This window comes from Capra hircus, assembly GCF_001704415.2.
Source record: "Capra hircus breed San Clemente chromosome X unlocalized genomic scaffold, ASM170441v1, whole genome shotgun sequence".
In the NCBI taxonomy this organism is placed as follows: domain Eukaryota; kingdom Metazoa; phylum Chordata; class Mammalia; order Artiodactyla; family Bovidae; genus Capra; species Capra hircus.
Window position 1 is genome coordinate 10,220,279 of NW_017189516.1, and position 6,840 is coordinate 10,227,118.

A 6,840-nucleotide genomic window follows, 5' to 3' on the forward strand; every position below is an offset into this window, starting at 1 on the left:
GATGGGAACCGGCAAATCCCAGAGGAGGGTGTTTTAGAGAACTAGAAGAGGGCCTTAGGGGAATGGGAGGATGTGCCAACGTGGCCAGACAAGGCCCTCAGTGAACCCAGACCAGGGGCACTCTGCTGCCTTGATGGCCTGGATGGTAGCAGAGGCTGACCCAGAGTTCCCACCACAGGATGCCAGAGGTACTGTTCTGGAACAGGCTCTGATATGGAGTGGCTCCCCACCAGGCCTTGCCCCACTCCCCCAACCCCTACCCCCCAGAGAGAGGACAGAACACAGAATATGAGAAGTCCTTTAATCAAAAACCGCTGTGAGACTGAGGCAGAGAGGGGGCAAAGCAAGGGGGAGAGGATGCCCTGGTGGAGGCAGAACAGGAGGCAAGCTTGGCCACAGCTCACCAGCCCCGGAGGTAACAGCTGCTCCTCTTGCAGAAAGATGTTGGGCTCAACCTGTGAAACAGCAGAGTCAGGGAAGAGCTTCAAGCCAGGGCCAGCCCACAGCCCTGCTCAACAGCCAGGACTGTGGGAAGGAGTATGGTGTGTGTAACACTCACTTTAAAGCATCTGGAACTTGTCAGCCAGGTGCTGCATGGCGGCTGCAACAGGGAGAGGCACAAGAAGGTGCTCCAGACAGAATGATATAGAAGCCTGTCCCCTTGTCCCTGTGGGGAACCACCTAGCCCTACAACCTGAAACCCATCCCACTAGCCCCAGTGCAAAGAGCTCTGGGCCTGATCACCACCCACCACCTGAGTGAAATGTGGAGCTATTTCCTAAAACAAACCAAAATGTGCCAGCAGCTCTCAAGTTCAAAAATTGTCTCACAAACAAACAATCTAACAAGAACCTTAGAGGCCACGCCGATCAACAAGGCATCTCCACAAGTCCTATCAGAAGGAGCTCTCAGGACTCGAATGGCGGGCAGAGTGTGCACGCAGTCCACACAGTACTTTGTTACTTGTCCGCATGCCCAGCTGAACATGCACCGCACGCTCCAGGCACAGGCTTGCTAGGTTCTCCTCCCCACAGGAATGCTGATCCCTATGAGGCCCCCTGCACCTGCAGCCCACCCCACCCCAAGGGCCCACCCCGCTTCTGCACTAAGAACCCGCTGCTCTCTGTCCCTGATTCCTCATACCTAGTTGCTCTTTAAGGTCGTCTATTTCTCTCTGTAGCACCAGACACTAAGCCAGTAGACATGGGAGGAAGAGAAAAGGTTAGTATACACTGCCCCCCATCACCTCCTTTTTCTCCTCTCCGCAGGGGCATGCATCCCAAAGCCAGATGTCTAGAATGGCAAGGGAAAGACTTTTTTCAGTGGAAAGGAGGTGGGCTCCTTCTGACGGGTATGGGATGGGGACGAGGCAGGGAGGCCCACACATTTCAGTTGAACTTGGATCCAGATTCCACCATGAGGACGGGGTGTGCATTTCAAGAGCCAGAGGAAGCATTACCCGAGGACAGTCCAGCATTCCCGGTGGCTGCTGCTTCCTTTCCAGTCTTGGGGAATGGTCAGTTGGTTCCTGGTCACCTGAGAGGGAAAGGGCACACAATCCAGCTTCCCAGGCTCCCAGTGAGGTGGAAAGGGCCAACTAGGCTCTAACACAAGGTGAGGCAGCACCTCGATCTGCTGGCAACAAGCCTCCCCTGCTCTGCCTGGTGGCCCAAACCTTCTCTATGGGCCTGCCTCCCCTGTTCCCCAAGGGCAGCATTTTCACCACTGTGGTCCGCAAAGACTGTGGTTCTGGGTTCGAGCCTCTCAGAGCGGCAGCCACAGCCAGCACCTGGGAGAGCAATGTGGGTGAACAGCACTTCACAGAAAAGGCTATTAACCTGCAAGTTTACAGCCAGAGTAGCTGTTGGGGCACTGTCACCAATCACCTCTGCCAAACAAATCCCACACAGAGGATGATGGGGGCCAGCTCTGTTGATACCCTGTTTCCCGTGGGAGAAGCTGCCTAGGAGCAAGGCTGAGCCCCCAGGAGAGAGAGAGGTTTCTGCCCTCACCCTTGGTCCCCTCCCCCCATATCAAAACCCAAGACACTCATCTGAGGATTCAGGTCCTTTGGGCATGACTTCTCCCAGGTTCAGGGCCAAGGGCTCTGAGTTTCCTGGATCCTGGGGGTCTCTGATGTGGAAGTCATCACTGCTGGGTTCTCCATGATGTGCCCACGGAGAAGATGGCCATGCCCAGTGAGTGGACAGCTAAAAGATTTTTCACCGATCTGAACTAAGGATGTGTGTGTGTATGTATGTATGTGTGTACCAGTGCATTTACATGTCTATGTCTGTGTGTGTGTGCAGGTGTGATGTGGGACTGGGCTGAGGCAGGGGAATGGGAAGAGAATTGAAAGGCTGATCTCTTTAGCACATTCTCCGTCAGTCAGCCCCAGGCCAGCAGGCAGAGCTGAGCTGGGGACAACAGTGTGGCACTGAGAAAGCCTGGGGCCCCTGAAAGAAGGTTTGGGGAACAGCTAGGAAGTAGGATTCAGGAAAGTGATTCATCTAAACACTTAAGCTCTGTGAAGCTTTTAAGGGGTCCCCCTCAAATCAATTCAGCTACCAGCCCTCCCTTCCTCTCTAGTCCCAGACTCTTGGAGACTGGAAACAGGCCAAGGGTGGAGAACTGAGCCCAGCACACCCAAAGTGCTACCTTAACGTTTGCCCCTAGGAAAAGGATACCAATCTGGCATTCTAATGACCCACTGATGGAGGGCCACCCAATGACAACACCTGAGGGATGGAGAGAGGGAGCACGGGTGAAGACATGTGTCCTGGGGAGGGTGGGAGGGGGAAGAGTGGGGAGAGAGGAGGGACCTGGCCTACTCACTTCTCCCTTTGGGACTGGGTCTCTATTTGGGTCGTTGTGTTCTCCCACCATTGCCATCACTGACACGGCCTCCTGTGCCCTCCTGGCCACAGATTTTGCCCCAGCGTCTGTGTGCTTGGATTCTTTGGTTCCCAAAGAGACCAAGGTATACCTCTTGGACCTCCCAAGCAGCAGAATGCCAGAGACTGGGGGCAAGGTGGCCGGTTCCAGGGGAGTGGCTGCGATTCGCTGCTCCCACGAAGGGAAGGTTCTCCCAAGGGCAGGTTTGGAGACGCCCCCGAGGGACTTCTTCTCCTGGTCTCCCTTCCTCCTAGGAGCGACCCCGCAGCAGGCTGTCTGTAGTGGCAGCTGCAGTAGCTTCCGCTCCTGGCACTCCCTGATAGCTCTGCCGGCGGCCACCCTTCCCCCCAGAGCTCGCTCTGCATTTTCTTAGGTGGAGAGATGTTCAGCTCTGCATCGCCCTGCCTGCCCTGCCTTTCCACAACCGAAGTGAATCCTCGCAGAGCAGAGGACAGGAATGGGCCTGGCACGTGAAGAAGGAGATTCTCCCTGCCTTAGACAGTCGAGTGTTTGGGCGTGTTCCTGGGACCCTTGAGGCTGTTGAGCTTGGCCTGACCTCCTTCTTTGGGATAAATGCTCACCCTCATCAGCCCTCTCTCACTAAGCTCATCAGAGGACTCAGAGTCAGGACAGCAGCCCAAACGGGCCTTCCGAGGGCGGCCGCTGGTGATCCGCAGCCACGTTCAACGTACTCTTAGTGCCTCTCTTAGGGTTCCCCCAGGCCCGGCCCGCCTCGGCCCCACCGACCTGGAGAGGGCCGGCCGCAGCCAGCACCGCTGCCCACAACCCTGGGGGACCGTGCCTCGACCGCTGGGACCTGCCTCAAGGTCGGCCCACAAGGAGGACTCATCGGTGATCACATAGCTCTGCGGGGACAGGTATCTGCTGACGCCCAGTACGTCCAGGCCACTCAGTTGCCGCAGGATGGCCGCCACCGACTCGTCAGCCAGCTGCAGGGCATCGCCTTTGTCTTCGGCCAGGGAGCCAAGCCGGTCTTCGCCAGCCCCACAGCACCACCACCCCCACCCCGCCCCACCCCGCTTCCAGCACCTCCCGCTCTGAGTTGAATCCCTCAGAGTTTGGGTACCCATCTCCACTCTCACCCTCGCCGCTTCGTGGTGTCCTCACCTCGGAGCCCAGTCCAGGTCCCTGCAGGGCTGTGGAGCCGGCCTGAGGGACGTGGGTCTGCTCCCTGCCCTCTGGGCTGAAACCCCCTCCCCAAACTGACACCTCATCATCTGGGGAGCTCATGTAGCGATCTAGGTGGCCCCCCGGACCTGGGGTGGCGATGAGTTGTCAACCGAGTTGTGATGGCAGTGGTGGTGGCGGTCACGGAAGGTGAGGCCAGCGGCCTCCGGAGCTAGCGGTCAAGCACCACAGGCACCGCATGCACAAGATTGTGGCAAACTGCGCCAGGCTTTCAGCAAGCCTGGGACGCCGGCGCCATGGCCCCCTTATTGGTCTGGTTCCTACCAACCAGCACGTGCCTTGTTTGCCTGCCCCCTCGAAGAGTAACCAATGGGGCCAAAGGCCTCCTCCTGTTTGCTGCCAAGCCCAAGGGTCATCAGGGCAGTTGACGAGTTGGCGGGTGAAGGTGATGGTATGAGTACCTCTGTCAAGCCTCTCGTCCCACCTCGTCCTGTCCTGCCTTCCCTTTCTGATTACAGTCACAGCTCTGAGCCCTGACTCTGTACAAAGTGGGTGGAGCGGGAAGCAGGAGGGTCCTGAGGGCCCTGGTCTCCTGGGAGGTGAGGATGAAACATCAGAATGGAGACGCTGATCACTTAAAACGCGCTGAAAGCATTTGCCAGCCTCCATTCCACCACAAGCCTTACGACCCAGTGAGAGAATGGGCAGAGGACTCCCACAGTCAGTGATCAGAGGTCAGCATACTTATCCATACGTGGCCAGAGGGCAAAGGAATCCTATTTTTTGTTCTGCAAGCAATCTGCCTCATCTGCTTCCATCAAACGTTCTTGGCAGGCAGATTTGGGGGACAGCTGGGGTTTACCTCACTCCCTCAGCTCTTTCCCCACTCTGAGGCAGTTCAAAGAATACAGTCTCAATGTCCAGTTACACCCACAAAGATGCTCACCACCGCTGATCCTGCAGATGTAAACTAAAACCATGAATCGGGTTTCACACTCTAGGACGGCAAGCTTCCAAGAGCTTAACCATTCCAAGAGTGGGAGAGGTTAGAAGCAAACCCCCGTGACAGTGTGCACCGCCATCTTGCACAGAGATCCATTGGGGAGGTAATTTGGCAGAATCTATGAAAAGCAACTTATACAGCAGGGACCCTGGGCCTGGCACTCTTCTAAGTGCTGTACATAAATAGTAACGCTTCCTTGTGACACTCCTAGGACTATAGTACCAATGATTACCATCCTCTTATAGGTGAGGAAACAGGTTCTGAGAGGTTCAGCCACTGGCCCAAGGGCATTTGGCCCATGCAAATCAGTGGCAGAATTGAAACCAAGCAATATAACTCCAGAGTCCTTGCTTTGAGCCAAAGGTCTTAAATCTTGGAAAAAATAATAAAGCTGTTTTTACTCTGTTCCAGGAAGTCCACTGCCCAGTACATCTTCCGGAGACACGCTGGTACTTGTAGTATACAAAAACACATGCACAGTGGCGTTGGTGATGGGAAAAACTGAGAACACTCCCAATTCTCATCAATAAGCAAAGGGATCAATGCAACATGGTGTAGCATCCAGTAGATACAAGTGTGGCAGTCCAAAAGAGTGGATCAGGCTATTATCATCGATTTCAAAAACATCCTCCTGACTTCATACTGCAAGTTGCAGGATGATGGTGTTGGATACACGTTTGTAAATTTATTAAAACCCCAGATGAATCCTATCTAATGTGTCATAGCCTTTGGGTGTATGTATGTTTCAGGTTCTGAAGTGTGTTTTTCCCCGGCTGGGAAATATATTGGATAGCTCCTAACTGGATCCAGTAGGTGTATGGAACAAAGTTTTGGCCTTGGATCTCCCCGGGTTGGTTAGGAAGGTGTACAGTAGGTTTCCTTTAGGCTCAATGTTGCCTACAGGTACCCTGAAAGCAGCTGCTATCAGTCTGCCTTCAATGAGGGCATGCTGGGCTCAATCACACCAACGGCATGATTATTTGGCCACAATACTCATTCCTTCAGCTAGAATAGAAGATATTCCATATAGAAGCTTTAACAAAATTCACCCAGGAAGCCTTTAATGATAGTAACCAAGCTATTAGTTTGCCCAATTCAGGAATTTCCGTGGTGAGAAAAGAAGTCCTGTAGAATGCATGGCCCTCAATATTCTAACAGCTTCCCAAGGGGGACCTTATACTATAATACATAGTGAATGCTGTATTTTTATACTTGATGAGTCTTCTAATGCAACCCCCTTTATGATGTATATGAAAAGTCAAATTTCCACTCTGAATGATCCTCTTCCCAGTTTAAGGGAAATGCTAGAAAAATGGTTTGGTTCAAGAGGGTACTGGTTTAAATCTCTTTACTAATGATATCCTCCTATTTATTGGCAACTTTGATTACAGTTTGTGTATCTTATAAAGTGGTAATGTCTTGATTTTTGCACCGTGTATCACCTGTTCCTAGTAAAATAATGATATCTATAGAACTTGAAACTATTGATCACATCTATAGTTCTCTTTAAAGTGACACATGTGTATAATGCACATGCATGTTAAAATTGGGATAGTCCTATTGGACAACTTGGAGTTGACTTTTATTCCTTTCTAGGCATCTTACTATTACCACCTTCTAAAAGGAAACAGAGAGCTGGGCCTAGGACCCAACAGGGAGGGACATAGTGGACCCAGGGCAAGTGAAAAACCAATTGAGAGATGAAATACTTGATCACCTAATGCTTCCTATTGAAAGATTAATGATCAAGAGGAGAATTGATGAAATAAAATTAATTAAAGTACACACACACA

At 52.7% G+C, this 6,840-nt stretch overlaps 1 pseudogene; it reads right to left on the reverse strand.

Moving 5' to 3' along the window:
• Positions 1–560: 560 nt before the first annotated feature.
• LOC102181849 lies at positions 561–4,146 on the reverse strand (annotated as a pseudogene).
• Between the last annotated feature and the right edge of the window lie 2,694 nt (positions 4,147–6,840).